This window comes from Odontesthes bonariensis, chromosome 8 (genome assembly GCF_027942865.1).
Source record: "Odontesthes bonariensis isolate fOdoBon6 chromosome 8, fOdoBon6.hap1, whole genome shotgun sequence".
Lineage (NCBI taxonomy): Eukaryota > Metazoa > Chordata > Actinopteri > Atheriniformes > Atherinopsidae > Odontesthes > Odontesthes bonariensis.
Window position 1 is genome coordinate 386,135 of NC_134513.1, and position 19,582 is coordinate 405,716.

The 19,582-nt window shown below is 42.5% G+C and overlaps 1 protein-coding gene across 2 annotated transcripts in view; it reads left to right on the plus strand.

Moving 5' to 3' along the window:
- Positions 1 to 4,382: 4,382 nt before the first annotated feature.
- Positions 4,383 to 19,582, plus strand: part of rerg (RAS-like, estrogen-regulated, growth inhibitor) — a 63,572-nt gene continuing 48,372 nt past the window's right edge. For both annotated transcript variants that reach the window (XM_075471257.1, XM_075471259.1), the window contains exon 1: positions 4,383 to 4,611. The gene's annotated coding sequence lies outside the window, so the exon portion shown is untranslated. The remainder of the gene's footprint in view (positions 4,612 to 19,582) is intronic.

Sequence of the window (19,582 nt, forward strand, 5' to 3'; positions counted from 1 at the left end):
CATGCTACATGCTACATGCTGCATACTACATGCTACATACCGCATACTATATACTACATATCGCATACTGCATACTACATACCTTATACTACATACTGCATACTGCATGCTGCATACTGCATACTACATACTACATACTACATACTGCATACTACATACTGCATACTACATACTGCATGCTACATACTACATACTGCATACTGCATGCTACATGCTACATACTGCATACTACATACCGCATACTACATACTGCATGCTACATACTACATACTGCATACTGCATGCTACATACTACATACTACATACTACATACTACATACTACATACTGCATACTACATACTGCATGCTACATACTACATACTGCATACTGCATGCTACATACTACATACTACATACTACATACTGCATACTACATACTGCATGCTACATACTACATACTGCATACTGCATGCTACATGCTACATACTGCATACTACATACTGCATACTACATACTGCATGCTACATACTACATACTGCATACTGCATGCTACATGCTACATACTGCATACTACATACCGCATACTACATACTACAAACTGCATACCGCATACTACATACTACATACTGCATGCTGCATACTACATGCTACATTCTACATACTACATACTGCATACCGCATACTACATACTACATACTGCATGCTGCATACTACATGCTACATTCTACATACTGCATACTACATACTGCATACTACATACTACATGCTACATTCTACATACCGCATACTACATACTACATACTGCAAACTGCATACTACATACTGCATACTACATACTGCATACTGCATACTACATACTGCATACTATATACTGCAAACTGCATACTACATACTGCATACTACATACTGCAAACTGCATACTACATACTGCATACTACATACTGCATACTACATACTGCAAACTGCATACTACATACTGCATACTACATACTGCATACTACATACTGCATACTACATACTGCAAACTGCATACTACATACTGCATACTACATACTGCATACTGCATACTACATACTGCATACTATATACTGCAAACTGCATACTACATACTGCATACTACATACTGCAAACTGCATACTACATACTGCATACTACATACTACATACTATATACTGCAAACTGCATACTACATACTGCATACTACATACTGCATACTACATACTGCATACTATATACTGCAAACTGCATACTACATACTGCATACTACATACTGCATACTACATACTGCAAACTGCATACTACATACTGCATACTACATACTGCATACTACATACTGCATACTGCATACTACATACTGCATACTACATACTGCAAACTGCATACTACATACTGCATACTATATACTGCAAACTGCATACTACATACTGCATACTGCATACTACATACTGCATACTGCATACTACATACCGCATACTGCATACTACATACTACATACCGCATACTGCATACTACATACTGCATACTACATACTACATACCGCATACTGCATACTACATACTACATACCGCATACTGCATACTACATACTGCATACTACATACTACATACTGCAAACTGCATACTACATACTACATACTGCATACTACATACTACATACCGCATACTGCATCCTACATACTGCATACTGCATACTACATACTGCATACTACATACTGCATACTACATACTACATACCGCATACTGCATACTACATACTACATACTACATACCGCATACTACATACTGCATACTACATACTGCATACTGCAAACTGCATGCTACATACTACATACTGCATACTGCATACTACATACTACATGCTACATACTACATACTGCATACTGCATACTACATACTACATACTGCATACTACATACTACATACTGCATACTACATACTGCATACTGCATACTACATACTGCATACTATATACTGCAAACTGCATACTACATACTACATGCTACATACTACATACTGCATACTACATACTACATGCTACATACTACATACTGCATACTGCATACTACATACTACATACTGCATACTATATACTGCAAACTGCATACTACATACTACATGCTACATACTACATACTACATACTGCATACTACATACTGCATACTACATACTGCATACTGCATACTACATACTGCATACTATATACTGCAAACTGCATACTACATACTACATGCTACATACTACATACTACATACTGCATACTACATACTACATACTGCATACTACATACTGCATACTGCATACTACATACTGCATACTATATACTGCAAACTGCATACTACATACTACATGCTACATACTACATACTGCATACTACATACTACATGCTACATACTACATACTGCATACTGCATACTACATACTGCATACTATATACTGCATACTGCATACTACATACTGCATACTACATACTACATGCTACATACTACATACTGCATACTGCATACTACATACTACATACTGCATACTACATACTACATACCGCATACTACATACTGCATACTACATACTACATACCGCATACTACATACTGCATACTGCATACTACATACTGCATACTATATACTGCAAACTGCATACTACATACTGCAAACTGCATACTACATACTGCATACTACATACTGCATACTACATACTACATACTACATACTAAACCAGCTATTTACAATTTTTTTTGCCACGAATTCGGCGCTACTAAAGCTAGCCGCAGTGAGCTAACGCACTTCCGGTTATTTTCACAAAATAAAATACCCGTTGCCTTTTATCACAGGGAAAGCCATTACCATACAATTGGTGCTTTTGTTTTGAAAACACAAGTGAACCTACCCTCGTTGTAGCTAGCTTGAAACTGCCGTTTTGACAGGAAATGACGATCGGCGACGTCACGTTACATTGCATCCTGGGTAGTTTGAGTATGAGTAGTAACCTCATGATGCATACCCAACATTTAGTAAAATCTAGTATGCATCCGGGAACTTAAAAAAAGTTAAAGTTAGTAGGAGTAGTAGTAGAAGTAGGCGGACTTGGAACACAGCCTTTAACTATTAATCTATGGAACAACACAAGATCTAATGTGCACCAGCTCTCCTTTAGATCCTTTTCATCCACAATCGTGGAGGAATGACGGATGCAGGGCCAGATTAACACTTCGCTGTACCCTGGGCCCCATGATCACGAGCCCAGGAACACCACAATCTGGCAAAATACAGAATAAATTACAGTAATATACAGTAAATATAAATATACTAACCGTCATCACGTGCATTTTGATGTACAGATGTGCAAATACTCATAGAACTACAAACGCACCACTATGTCCTCTTGTCAGGGCCACTCACTCACACATCAGCATCAGTATAATCTGGATAAATCTGACCCACTACACAGAGAGGGAAGGAAGTTTCCTCCATTTTCACAAAAAAATTAATAAGCAACCACTTTCAAAGCATCTGATATGTATTTAATAACACATATTCCCAACACAAACGTATTGAACTGATAGAGACGTCACAGAGGAAGTCCACAGACCCGGACAATCCAGTTATAGAGCAACATGTCACTGGAGTGAAGAAACTATTTTTGGTATCTACATTCCATTTCTGTTTCTGATGTCCTTCTTTTATAATTTCCATTTAGCTTCTCCATGTTTGCATTTTTTAAATTGTGTACTGACGCTTGACATCACGCAACCCGTTGATCGGCGTCACCTTTGACCCCGCCTCATACGGGCCGACCAATGGAAGAGGGTCACAGGAAGCCAGGGCCAGAGATTCTGTATAAGCCAGAGATAATCAGATATTTTGCTTGTGCCCTCACTGCCCTGGGCCACTTAGAGGTCGAGGGCGCCTGGACAATTCCCCATATGGTTAATGTGGCCTTGGACTGATGCTCAACATGTTTAGGTTCACCTTCAAAGTGTCCTGGTCAGCAGTTCTGCAGCTTCCTGAAGCTCTCAGAGTTTCTCTGCTTCTTCCCTCATCTTCAGTCCTTGTACCTGAGCATCTTCAGAGGAATGTGTTTTTTTATAAAGACTTTTTAAAATAAAACTTTGATTATAAGTTCATTTAGGCTCAGTTTCACATGTTAATCATTTATTTTTGTTAGACCAGGATCACCTTTCAGTGTCAGACTGGACTCATTCTGCACAGTGAGGGTCCCATCCAGATGTTTACGTGCACAGCTGTGCTTCTGCAGCTTCTAAAACAGATGGGTGGGATTCTTCTTCATCAGCCTGGACTGTGTCTCCACTTTCTGCCGCCAGGTGTCGCTGCCGCCCCTCTGACTCCTGCAGCGGCATGCAGCAGCAGCAGCGGCTCCGCTCCGGATATTTCCTCCCACCCTGTGTCTCCAGGACTCAGTCCTCTCAGCCTGAGCTGCAGCTCGGTCCCTCCGTCCAGCTGCCTGAACCTCTGCTTCCATCCAGCGGTGCGCCGCCTCTTCATCTCAGGAGGTCTTCATCACTTCTGACCACCGGACCCCCCACTCCTCCTCACTGCCCCCCAACGCTCTCTCCTTCTGGTTCAGCTGCTCCGCGTTTCAGCACCGAGGGATTCTTCCTGCTGTCAGCCGCCGCTGGTGAGTCTTCCTGCCGGCGTTTTCAGGTGCGGTGCGGTGCGGTGCGGCGCGGTGCGGTGCGGTGCGGCGCGGTGCGGTGCGGTGCGGTGCGGTGCGGCGCGGTGCGGTGCGGGGCGGTGCGGTGCGGCGCGGTGCGGGGCCGGCACCGCAGCTCTGGGCTCTGATCTTTCACCTCTTTAAGGAGGGTCATGACAACATATTTATAGTCTACAGGCTGCAGTTTGTTCTGTTTTGAAGCTTTCGGTGACAGTGTAGAAGTTGAACAAATTCAATTCATTTTTATTTATATAGCACCAAATACAACAAATATCATCTCAAGGCACTTAGATAATAAAGTCCAATTCAAGCCAATTGGAATTCAATTCATTGTAATCATAATTATTCATAAAATAATCCAATTCGTTCATATAGAGCCAATTCAAAAACACTTTCCCAGCTAAGGAAACCAGCAGATTGCACTGAAATCTTCTTTATCAAATCAAATCAAATCAAATCAAATTTATTTATATAGCACATTTCATGTACAAACAGTTCAAAGTGCTTTACATAAAATAAAAGCATTGCAGCAGGGAGTGCAAGAAGCATTAAAAATACATAAAAGTATATATATAGTAAAACTGGAACTAATTAACCCAGAAGAACCCGGACCCATTTCTACTGACATGGAAATTAAGGGGGCCATAACACAGACTAAGTAGACCACATAGAACACATTTCTGACATTACAGACACATCTGTAATCATCTGTAATGTGACATATGTCCCATTGGGCGTTAAGAACCTGGATAACTTCTCCATGAAGGAAAATGATGGGGGACATAAAACAGAATAAACAGACTACATAGAACACATTTCTGACATTTTTCTCAAAATAACACTCCCGAGTGTCACAGATGTGTCAGTGGGTGTTAAATGGTTTAAATGGTTTGAATCTTTCCTTTAGCAACCAAAAACAAGCCGTTTAAATGTAGCTAGCTCTGCCCGCAGTGCTAAGCTGGCACACAGACATCTGGGCAGACTAAATCACATGACCTGTCACATGACCCACCAGGATGTAAGTATGGGTCACTCTGCCAGTTCAGGAGTTGAAATCAAGGATAAAGTTTTTCATGGAATTTTCCAGAACATTTAACCTTTTAGCACCCGCAGTAGCAGATATGCACCAAGCTTTTTATTTATTTACATTATTTATTTACAGTATATTTTTATTTACATTATTTATTTATGTTATATTTTTATTTATATTTTTATTTACATTATATTTTTGATTTTTTAAATTGACATACATTATTTACATTCATGTGTAATATTTTTTTACATTACATTTTATGTGCTTGGCTCAGTGAATCACACTCTGCTCTGCGGTGCTCTGTTCCAGTTGGTTCTGCTCTTGTTTGGTGTGCTCTGCTTTGTCCACCTTTCACAGCGCTAATGGGAGCTCAGCTCTCCAAATTGTATTATTACAAAATTAATCAGGAAAGCCCACAGCTGCAAATATGCAACATTGCCTAAAATGATCAAACATATTGGTTTATTTCCTCCCAAAAAGATGCAAGAAGAGCCTAAATGATTTTTTTCAATGATTATTCAGATGCTTGGGTGCTACAAGGTTAAAGGGCGTGTGACACCTGTGTGACTTATGGGTTAAACATCCAGCAGGAAGCAGAGTGACGGTGGAGGGAATCCTCTACAGGATCTTTGCTTTGCTCTCTGCCTCACACCGGAGGAATCTGATGAGGTAGCACCTGTTGCCCAACAGCCCAAACCTCAGCAGGATTAATCCACCAGACCAGGCACCGCGCAGGGATGTGAGCAGAGAAACTGCAGAATAAGACTGGAAAATAACTGCGTATTAACAGATTATCATCTAATTATGTGGCTCCCACTGAAGTAAACCTGCCAATAATTCACAGGTTGTAAAGAATATTTATTCCTCTGATTTTACTCAACTTAAAGGATTAAATTCACCGTTTGGATCAAAACTTACAAAAAAAAAAAAAAAAGGGGGGTTGATGATTTTTTCTTAATTCATTTACAGAAGAAGTAAAAACATATCTTTGTGTATATTTTATGACTGTATATAATATAAAACATACAGTAAAACACTTATTCATAATGAATCCGTAGAAACAATAATTAGATCGTAATTTTCGGTATTGGACCGAAGACAAAGTTTCAGCTCAATCTGTTTCTTCCTTAGCTGGGAAAGTGTTTTTGAATTGGCTCTATATGAACGAATTGGATTATTTTATGAATAATTATGATTACAATGAATTGAATTCCAATTGGCTTGAATTGGACTTTATTATCTAAGTGCCTTGAGATGACATTTGTTGTATTTGGCGCTATATAAATAAAAATGAATTGAATTGAATTATTGAACATTTTTCATGTTAAAAAGGTGCTAACTTTAGACTTACTAACTTACTAACTGAAGAGGTTTAACCACTGATTGTGGGTCCAAAGGTAAAAAGAAGCTTTGTTAAAGGATTTCTTCTGTTAAACTCTTTAAACCAAAGCCTGAGATGTCCGTTCAGCTGGGCCGTTATCTGCCCTGAGCAGGAAACAGCTTCTTCTTCTTCTTCTCCTTCTTCTTCTTCTCCTTCTTCTCCTTCTTCTCCTTCTTCTTCTCCTTCTTCTTCTTCTTCTTCTCCTTCTCCTTCTTCTTCTTCTTCTCCTTCTTCTCCTCCTGCTGCAGCAGCGTCTCCCTGCATGGATTCTGAAGGCCGGCCTGCGGTTTCCATCTTTCTTTAGCCGGCGGTGCAGCAGGTCTCCTCCCGGTTTGGAGCTGCTCGCTCTGTAATCTCGCTGAACCACAGAACCACCACCCAGATTCATTTCTCAGAGTAAAAATGACACAAACCCAGCTGCGTACACAGTGGAAAAAAACATCCACGTGCCCGGTGTGACGGTTTGGGCCCCAGAGTCCCTGCAGAGCAGAGCTCCATGTGGAGCCAGAATAAAGGGATAAAAAGCCGCAGATACAGAGCAATACGCTCCCATTCCAAGAGCTTCTGGCAGTTTCACATGTTAGCAAGTTAGCATGTTAGCATGCTCCCATTCCAAGAGCTTCTGACAGTTTCACATGTTAGCATGTTAGCATGCTCCCATTCCAAGAGCTTCTGGCAGTTTCACATGTTAGCAAGTTAGCATGTTAGCATGCTCCCATTCCAAGAGCTTCTGACAGTTTCACATGTTAGCATGTTAGCATGCTCCCATTCCAAGAGCTTCTGGCAGTTTCACATGTTAGCATGTTAGCATGCTCCCATTCCAAGAGCTTCTGGCAGTTTCACATGTTAGCATGTTAGCATGTTAGCATGCTCCCATTCCAAGAGCTTCTGACAGTTTCACATGTTAGCAAGTTAGCATGTTAGCATGCTCCCATTCCAAGAGCTTCTGGCAGTTTCACATGTTAGCAAGTTAGCATGTTAGCATGCTCCCATTCCAAGAGCTTCTGGCAGTTTCACATGTTAGCAAGTTAGCATGTTAGCATGCTCCCATTCCAAGAGCTTCTGACAGTTTCACATGTTAGCAAGTTAGCATGTTAGCATGCTCCCATTCCAAGAGCTTCTGACAGTTTCACATGTTAGCAAGTTAGCATGTTAGCATGCTCCCATTCCAAGAGCTTCTGGCAGTTTCACATGTTAGCAAGTTAGCATGTTAGCATGCTCCCATTCCAAGAGCTTCTGGCAGTTTCACATGTTAGCAAGTTAGCATGTTAGCATGCTCCCATTCCAAGAGCTTCTGACAGTTTCACATGTTAGCATGTTAGCATGCTCCCATTCCAAGAGCTTCTGACAGTTTCACATGTTAGCATGTTAGCATGCTCCCATTCCAAGAGCTTCTGACAGTTTCACATGTTAGCATGTTAAACATGTTAAACAGCTTCTGACAGTTTCACATGTTAGCATGTTAAACATGTTAGCATGTTAAACATGTTAAACATGTTAAACAGCTTCTGACAGTTTCACATGTTAGCATGTTAAACATGTTAGCATGTTAAACATGTTAAACATGTTAAACATGTTAAACAGCTTCTGACAGTTTCACATGTTAGCATGTTAAACATGTTAAACAGCTTCTGACAGTTTCACATGTTAGCATGTTAAACATGTTAGCATGTTAAACATGTTAAACAGCTTCTGACAGTTTCACATGTTAGCATGTTAAACATGTTAAACAGCTTCTGGCAGTTTCACATGTTAAGTTTTACTGTCAGAAAGAAAGTTTCCACTTCAGCCAGAATACGTTAGCTTAGCTTAGAATAAAGATCTGCAGCTAACAGCAAAGAGTTGAACCTGTTAGCCCGACTAAATCCAGCTTAGACGACGTGTTTTATTTGGTTATTTTAATCCACAAATTAAAACGTGTTTTTTTTAGAAGGAGGTCATCTGGAGGTTGACTTTGGTGCATCAGCCGGACATTTCAGCTCAGAATTTAGCAAGAAACAAGAGAGAGAAGTCCAGAACAGACAGATTTCCCCCGGCTGAAGACTTAATAAAGCAGACTATAAACATCAGTTCTGCTGGGTCTTGTTAGGCAGGTGCCTCCCATCTTTGACGGGCTGAAAGCATCCTGCTGGTTCCAGCTTCATCGTCCCGCTCAGCTCAGCCTGTCGGGGTCTCTGGACTCTGGACTGCAGCTGAGGTAAAGCGGATAATCTGACACCGAGGTGGCAAACAGGCAGACAGTGTTCCCAGAACTGTGAGGCAGCTCCTTCAGTTCCACTGGAGCTGCGGCACACCGACCTCCAATCTGTACGGAATTATGAATTCATTTGTTTTGTGTTGGCGGGGTCTCTGCCTGGAGCAGAAATATCCTCCTGATGCACCAGACTGTCAGTGATGGAGTCTGAGGAGGCCAGAGATGGCAGCGGTAGTTCGATCTGCTGTGGGCTCCTGTTCTCAGAGGTGATGCTGCAGAGGAAAGGATCCCTGCAGGGTGTGAGATATGAAGCAGGCAAAGAGGGAACCAGCAGAAACACTGCATTACATCACATTACATCACATTACATCACATTACATCACATTACATCACATTACATCACATTACATCACATTACATCACATTACATCACATTACGGTCATTCTGCAGACGCTTTTATCCAAAGCGACTTACAATCAGTGTGTTCCACATCGGGAGGCAAAAGAACTTCAGCTCACAAGAAATCAGAAGCATTTCCTTCCAAAACCAAACAGCTAAGAGCATACCGCATACTACATACTGCATACTACACACTACATACTACATAATGCATACTACATACTGCATACTACACACTACAAACTACATACTACATACTACATACTACACACTACAAACTACATACTACATACTGCATACTACATACTGCATACTACATACTACACACTACACACTACATACTGCATACTGCATACTACATACTGCATACTACATACCGCATACTACATACTGCATACTACATACTACATACTGCATACTACATACTGCATACTGCATACCGCATACTGCATACTGCATACTGCATACTACATACTACACACTACATACTACATACTGCATACTGCATACCACATACTGCATACTGCATACTGCATACTACATACTACATACTGCATACTACATACTGCATACTGCATACCACATACTGCATACTGCATACTGCATACTACATACTACATACTGCATACTACATACTGCATACTGCATACCACATACTGCATACTACATACTGCATACTGCATACTACATACTGCATACTGCATACCACATACTGCATACTGCATACTGCATACTACATACTACACACTACATACTACATAATGCATACTACATACTGCATACTACACACTACAAACTACATACTGCATACTGCATACTACATACTGCATACTGCATACTACACACTACATACTACATAATGCATACTACATACTGCATACTACACACTACAAACTACATAATGCATACTGCATACTGCATACTACATACTACATACTACACACTACAAACTACATACTACATACTGCATACTACATACTGCATACTACATACTACATACTACATACTGCATACTGCATACTACACACTACACACTACATACTACATACCGCATACTACATACTGCATACTACACACTACACACTACATACTGCATACTGCATACTACATACTGCATACTGCATACTACACACTACATACTGCATACTACATACTACACACTACAAACTACATACTACATACTGCATACTGCATACTACATACTACATACTGCATACTACACACTACAAACTACATACTACATACTGCATACTACATACTACATACTGCATACTACACACTACAAACTACATACTACATACTGCATACTACATACTGCATACTACATACTGCATACTGCATACTGCATACTGCATACTGCATACTGCATACTACATACTGCATACTGTATACTGCATACTACATACTGCATACTACATACTGCATACTACACACTACAAACTACACACTACATACTGCATACTACATACTGCATACTACATACTGCATACTGCATACTGCATACTACATACTGCATACTGTATACTGCATACTACATACTGCATACTGCATACTACATACTGCATACTACATACTGCATACTACATACTGCATACTGCATACCACATACTGCATACTGCATACTGCATACTGCATACTACATACTGCATACTGCATACTGCATACTACATACTGCATACTACATACTGCATACTACATACTGCATACTGCATACTGTATACTGCATACTACATACTGCATACTGCATACTACATACTGCATACTACATACTGCATACTACATACTGCATACTGCATACCACATACTGCATACTGCATACTGTATACTGCATACTACATACTGCATACTGCATACTACATACTGCATACTGCATACTACATACTGCATACTACATACTGCATACTACATACTGCATACTGCATACCACATACTGCATACTGCATACTGCATACTGCATACTACATACTACATACTACACACTACATACTACATAATGCATACTACATACTGCATACTACACACTACAAACTACATACTACATACTACATACTACACACTACAAACTACATACTACATACTGCATACTACATACTGCATACTACATACTACACACTACACACTACATACTGCATACTGCATACTACATACTGCATACTACATACTACATACTACACACTACAAACTACATACTACATACTGCATACTACATACTGCATACTACATACTACATACTACATACTGCATACTGCATACTACACACTACACACTACATACTACATACCGCATACTACATACTGCATACTACACACTACACACTACATACTGCATACTGCATACTACATACTGCATACTGCATACTACACACTACATACTGCATACTGCATACTACATACTGCATACTGCATACTACATACTACACACTACAAACTACATACTACATACTGCATACTGCATACTACATACTACATACTGCATACTACACACTACAAACTACATACTACATACTACATACTACACACTACAAACTACATACTACATACTGCATACTACATACTGCATACTACATACTACACACTACACACTACATACTGCATACTGCATACTACATACTGCATACTACATACTACATACTACACACTACAAACTACATACTACATACTGCATACTACATACTGCATACTACATACTACATACTACATACTGCATACTGCATACTACACACTACACACTACATACTACATACCGCATACTACATACTGCATACTACACACTACACACTACATACTGCATACTGCATACTACATACTGCATACTGCATACTACACACTACATACTGCATACTACATACTACACACTACAAACTACATACTACATACTGCATACTGCATACTACATACTACATACTGCATACTACACACTACAAACTACATACTACATACTGCATACTACATACTACATACTGCATACTACACACTACAAACTACATACTACATACTGCATACTACATACTGCATACTACATACTGCATACTGCATACTGCATACTGCATACTACATACTGCATACTGCATACTACATACTGCATACTGTATACTGCATACTACATACTGCATACTACATACTGCATACTACACACTACAAACTACACACTACATACTGCATACTACATACTGCATACTACATACTGCATACTGCATACTGCATACTACATACTGCATACTGTATACTGCATACTACATACTGCATACTGCATACTACATACTGCATACTACATACTGCATACTACATACTGCATACTGCATACCACATACTGCATACTGCATACTGCATACTGCATACTACATACTGCATACTGCATACTGCATACTACATACTGCATACTACATACTGCATACTGCATACTGTATACTGCATACTACATACTGCATACTGCATACTACATACTGCATACTACATACTGCATACTACATACTGCATACTGCATACCACATACTGCATACTGCATACTGTATACTGCATACTACATACTGCATACTGCATACTACATACTGCATACTGCATACTACATACTGCATACTACATACTGCATACTACATACTGCATACTGCATACCACATACTGCATACTGCATACTGCATACTGCATACTGCATACTACATACTGCATACTGCATACTGCATACTACACACTACATACTACATAATGCATACTACATACTGCATACTACACACTACAAACTACATACTACATACTACATACTACACACTACAAACTACATACTACATACTGCATACTACATACTGCATACTACATACTACACACTACACACTACATACTGCATACTGCATACTACATACTGCATACTACATACTACATACTACACACTACAAACTACATACTACATACTGCATACTACATACTGCATACTACATACTACATACTACATACTGCATACTGCATACTACACACTACACACTACATACTACATACCGCATACTACATACTGCATACTACACACTACACACTACATACTGCATACTGCATACTACATACTGCATACTGCATACTACACACTACATACTGCATACTGCATACTACATACTGCATACTGCATACTACATACTACACACTACAAACTACATACTACATACTGCATACTGCATACTACATACTACATACTGCATACTACACACTACAAACTACATACTACATACTGCATACTACATACTACATACTGCATACTACACACTACAAACTACATACTACATACTGCATACTACATACTGCATACTACATACTGCATACTGCATACTGCATACTGCATACTGCATACTGCATACTACATACTGCATACTGTATACTGCATACTACATACTGCATACTACATACTGCATACTACACACTACAAACTACACACTACATACTGCATACTACATACTGCATACTACATACTGCATACTGCATACTGCATACTACATACTGCATACTGTATACTGCATACTACATACTGCATACTGCATACTACATACTGCATACTACATACTGCATACTACATACTGCATACTGCATACCACATACTGCATACTGCATACTGCATACTACATACTGCATACTGCATACTGCATACTACATACTGCATACTACATACTGCATACTACATACTGCATACTGCATACTGTATACTGCATACTACATACTGCATACTGCATACTACATACTGCATACTACATACTACATACTGCATACTACATACTGCATACTACATACTGCATACTGCATACTGTATACTGCATACTACATACTGCATACTACATACTACATACTGCATACTACATACTACATACTACATACTGCATACTGCATACTACATACTGCATACTGCATACTACATACTGCATACTACATACTGCATACTGCATACTACATACTGCATACTACATACTGCATACTGCATACTACATACTGCATACTGCATACTGCATACTGCATACTACATACTGCATACTACATACTACATACTGCATACTACATACTGCATACTGCATACTACATACTGCATACTACATACTGCATACTGTATACTACATACTGCATACTACATACTGCATACTGCATACTACATACTACATACTACATACTACATACTGCATACTCATCGATCAGACAGTATGCAGAGCGTTTACCCACAATGCATTGCGCTCCTGCCCGAGCCGAAATCAGCCGGCCTGAAGCTGATTTCTCTTAAGCTCTAAACTCTGTAAACTTTAGCAACATTTGAAACATTTTCAGGAGAGAAAGTAGTCGTTTAGATCCCCAACGTGTTGAAAACCTGACAAAATACCGGCTGTTTACAATTTTGTTCCCACGAATTCGGCGCTACTAAAGCTAGCCGCAGTGAGCTAACGCACTTCCGGTTATTTTCACAAAATAAAATACCCGTTGCCTTTTATCATAGGGAAAGCCATTACCATACAATTGGTGCTTTTGTTTTGAAAACAGGAAGTGAACCTACCCTCGTTGTAGCTAGCTTGAAACTGCCGTTTTGACAGGAAATGACGATCGGCGACGTCACGTTACGTTGCATCTTGGGTAGTTTGAGTATGAGTAGTAACCTCATGATGCAAACCCAACATTTAGGAGAATCTAGTATGCATCCGGGAACTCGCATACTAACTCAGAAAGTTAGTAGGAGTAGTAGGAGTAGTATGCGGTTTGGAACACAGCCCATAACTAGTGCTAGAGTAAGTGCAGTAAGTTAGGTCCGAGTCTTCGTAGTTGCACTGGTCTGAGGACTGGACGGGCCTTCCCGTGCAGTGGAAAAGCGTACGATATGTCACTAAATAAGAAGTAGGCAGTTAGCTTAGCTTAGCATAAAACCAGAGGATACAGCCTTCAGTCAATGTAAAAATAACAAAATCAACTTTTCTGTGTCAAAACTCAACTAATTCCAGTTGTTCAGGACTTTATCAGCCGTCTCACGAAGGCTTTCAGAAGGATGGAAGAGCGCATGTGGAGCTCACAGATAGACCAGAAAGTTCATCTTTGTCCCACAAATACCCCAAACTGCTCAAACTGCTCAAACTGCTCAAGCTAAACTCAGAACAAAGCGTCGCTGCTGGGACCGTTCCAGCCTCACTTCATCATCACTGTTATGACTGCGCGGCCTGGTCAAAGGCGTCCTTATTAAGGGCTAAAACAAATATTTAAAGACGCTGGCAGCTGCCATGATGACCCCTGCTGAGTGAGACAGAGATGGATGTCTGACTCGCTGTGGAGCTGCAGCACATCGCCTCACCATACATGGACCGGTGTGCTGCTACAGCAGGGAAACGTTAGCTTCTGCAGGGAAGCGTTAGCTTCTGCAGGGAAACGTTAGCTTCTGCAGGGAAACGTTAGCTTCTGCAGGAAACGTTAGCTTCTGCAGGGAAGCGTTAGCTTCTGCAGGGAAGCGTTAGCTTCTGCAGGGAAACGTTAGCTTCTGCTGGGAAACGTTAGCTTCTGCTGGGAAATGTTAGCTTCTGCAGCCACTGAGCGCAGGCAAACGTTAGCTTCTGCAGGGAAACGTTAGCTTCTGCAGCCACTGAGCGCAGGGAAACGTTAGCTTCTGCAGGGAAACGTTAGCTTCTGGTGGGAAACGTTAGCTTCTGCAGGGAAGCGTTAGCTTCTGCAGGGAAACATTAGCTTCTGCAGGGAAACGTTAGCTTCTGCAGGGAAACGTTAGCTTCTGCAGGGAAATGTTAGCTTCTACTGGGAAATGTTAGCTTCTGCAGCCACTGAGCGCTGGGAAACGTTAGCTTCTGCAGGGAAACGTTAGCTTCTGGTGGGAAACGTTAGCTTCTGGTGGGAAACGTTAGCTTCTGCAGGGACGCGTTAGCTTCTGCAGGGAAGCGTTAGCTTCTGCAGGGAAGCGTTAGCTTCCGCAGGGAAACGTTAGCTTCCGCAGGGACGCGTTAGCTTCCGCAGGGAAGCGCTAGCTTCCGCAGGGACGCGTTAGCTTCCGCAGGGAAGCGTTAGCTTCCGCAGGGAAGCGTTAGCTTCCGCTGGGAAGCGTTAGCTTCTGCTGGGAAACGTTAGCTTCTGCAGGGAAGCGTTAGCTTCTGCTGGGAAACGTTAGCTTCTGCAGGGAAGCGTTAGCTTCTGCAGGGAAACGTTAGCTTCTGCAGGGAAACGTTAGCTTCTGCAGGGAAGCGTTAGCTTCTGCAGGGAAGCGTTAGCTTCTGCAGGGACGCGTTAGCTTCTGCAGGGAAGCGTTAGCTTCTGCAGGGAAGCGTTAGCTTCTGCAGGGAAGCGTTAGCTTCTTTTTGCTGCCCAGCCTTCATCTCCTGCAGCTCCTCAGACTGTTCAGGCTGAAATCTGAGCGCTCAGACGTGCCCGTCAGGCTGTTTGTCGGCCTTATCTCGGCCATCGTTGCTGTTCTTCAGCCCGTGGAAGGATTCCTCTGGAGTTATTCTGCAGGTTTCAGATGTTCATCTGTTTGTTTTGTTCTCAGAAGAAGTTCAGGCCGGAGGTTTCAGATGATTATCTGGTGGGAAGGCTTCACAGCTGCTTGTTTTCTGATCAAACAGACCTGTTTTATCGGGCTGCAGTTGTGTTTTCCTTCCAAAGGTTTGCTGCAGCGAGCCGCCTCCATCAGAACAGCTCAGGCTGGTTAAAGCTGGAGCCTCACTGATCTGAGTCTCTGTGGCCGTTCTCCTGTGGAGCTGAAGGTGTGTGAGGGTGGGCAGCTGGGACTGATTACCAGTGTTTTATTCTCAGTGTTAAAGGCCCCCCCGCTGTGTTCGTCCAATAATACCCCCCCCCCCCCCCCCCCGAGTGGCCAAGAACTGGTGTTCATCTCTGTTAGTTTCATCTGTTCAGAGTCCAGAGAACTGCCCTTGCGCTTGCGTTAATGGCTCGAGACATTTATGCTTCATTTTGCTTTGCCGGCGCTTGCGTGTGCTGCGTGGACAGCCAGGACAGTAGGTGGAGTAGCGGGTTTTTTCAATGACAAGCCTACTACGATGAAAGGAAATTCACCGCCAGGACCTCTTTGGCAAGTCTCTCTTCGACTGGATTCATGCTTCTTCTTCTTGTAAACAGCCGGTATTTTGTCAGGTTTTCAACACGTTGGGGATCTAAACGACTACTTTCTCGCCTGAAAATGTTTCAAATGTTGCTAAAGTTTACAGAGTTTAGAGCTTAAGGGAAATCAGCTTCAGGCCGGCTGATTTTGGCTCGGGCAGGAGCGAAATGCATTGTGGGTAAACGCTCTGCATACTGTCTGATCCATGAGTATGCAGAATGCAGTATGCAGTATGTAGGTGGTTTCGAACACAGCCAGTGGCTTGCGTTGCGTCTTGCGTCACCGACTATAAATCAGGCTTTATAGTCACTCTGAGGGAAACTCTCACCTTCTGCATCTCCATCAAAGACTTGGACCGAAACATCTTCCATATAAACACTTTGTTAGCTGCCTTAGAGGAGTGATGCCATCTTAGATGAACAGAAAGCTAGTGTAACCCTAGGCAGGTTAGGTAACTCTAGGCAGGATGGGTAACCCTAGGCAGGTTGGGTAACCCTGGGCAGGTTAGGTAACTCTAGGCAGGATGGGTAACCCTAAGCAGGATGGGTAACCCTTGGCAGGTTGGGTAACCCTAGGCAGGTTGGGTAACCCTGGGCAGGATGAGTAACCCTAAGCAGGATGGGTAACCCTTGGCAGGTTGGGTAACCCTAGGCAGGATGGGTAACCCTAGGCAGGTTGGGTAACCCTGGGCAGGATGGGTAACCCTAGGCAGGATGGGTAACCCTAGGCAGGTTGGGTAACCCTGGGCAGGTTGGGTAACCCTAGGCAGGTTGGGTAACCCTGGGCAGGTTGGGTAACCCTGGGCAGGTTGGGTAACCCTGGGCAGGATGGGTAACCCTTGGCAGGATGGGTAACCCTAGGCAGGTTGGGTAACCCTGGGCAGGATGGGTAACCCTGGGCAGGTTGGGTAACCCTGGGCAGGATGGGTAACCCTTGGCAGGATGGGTAACCCTAGGCAGGTTGGGTAACCCTAGGCAGGATGGGTAACCCTAGGCAGGTTGGGTAACCCTTGGCAGGATGGGTAACCCTGGGCAGGATGGGTAACCCTTGGCAGGATGGGTAACCCTAGGCAGGTTGGGTAACCCTGGGCAGGATGGGTAACCCTTGGCAGGATGGGTAACCCTAGGCAGGTTGGGTAACCCTGGGCAGGTTGGGTAACCCTGGGCAGGATGGGTAACCCTGGGCAGGTTGGGTAACCCTGGGCAGGTTGGGTAACCCTGGGCAGGATGGGTAACCCTGGGCAGGATGGGTAACCCTTGGCAGGATGGGTAACCCTAGGCAGGTTGGGTAACCCTTGGCAGGTTGGGTAACCCTGGGCAGGTTGAGTAACCCTAAGCAGGATGGGTAACCCTAGGCAGGATGGGTAACCCTAAGCAGGATGGGTAACCCTGGGCAGGATGGGTAACCCTAAGCAGGATGGGTAACCCTGGGCAGGTTGGGTAACCCTGGGCAGGTTGGGTAACCCTGGGCAGGTTGGGTAACCCTGGGCAGGATGGGTAACCCTGGGCAGGATGGGTAACCCTAAGCAGGATGGGTAACCCTGGGCAGGTTGGGTAACCCTGGGCAGGTTGGGTAACCCTAGGCAGGTTGGGTAACCCTGGGCAGGTTGGGTAACCCTGGGCAGGTTGGGTAACCCTGGGCAGGTTGGGTAACCCTAGGCAGGTTGGGTAACCCTGGGCAGGATGGGTAACCCTGGGCAGGATGGGTAACCCTAAGCAGGATGGGTAACCCTAAGCAGGATGGGTAACCCTGGGCAGGTTGGGTAACCCTGGGCAGGTTGGGTAACCCTGGGCAGGTTGGGTAACCCTAGGCAGGTTGTCAGTGTCAGATCTCCTGCTTCCTCTCAAGCACGAAACTTAAAGATTA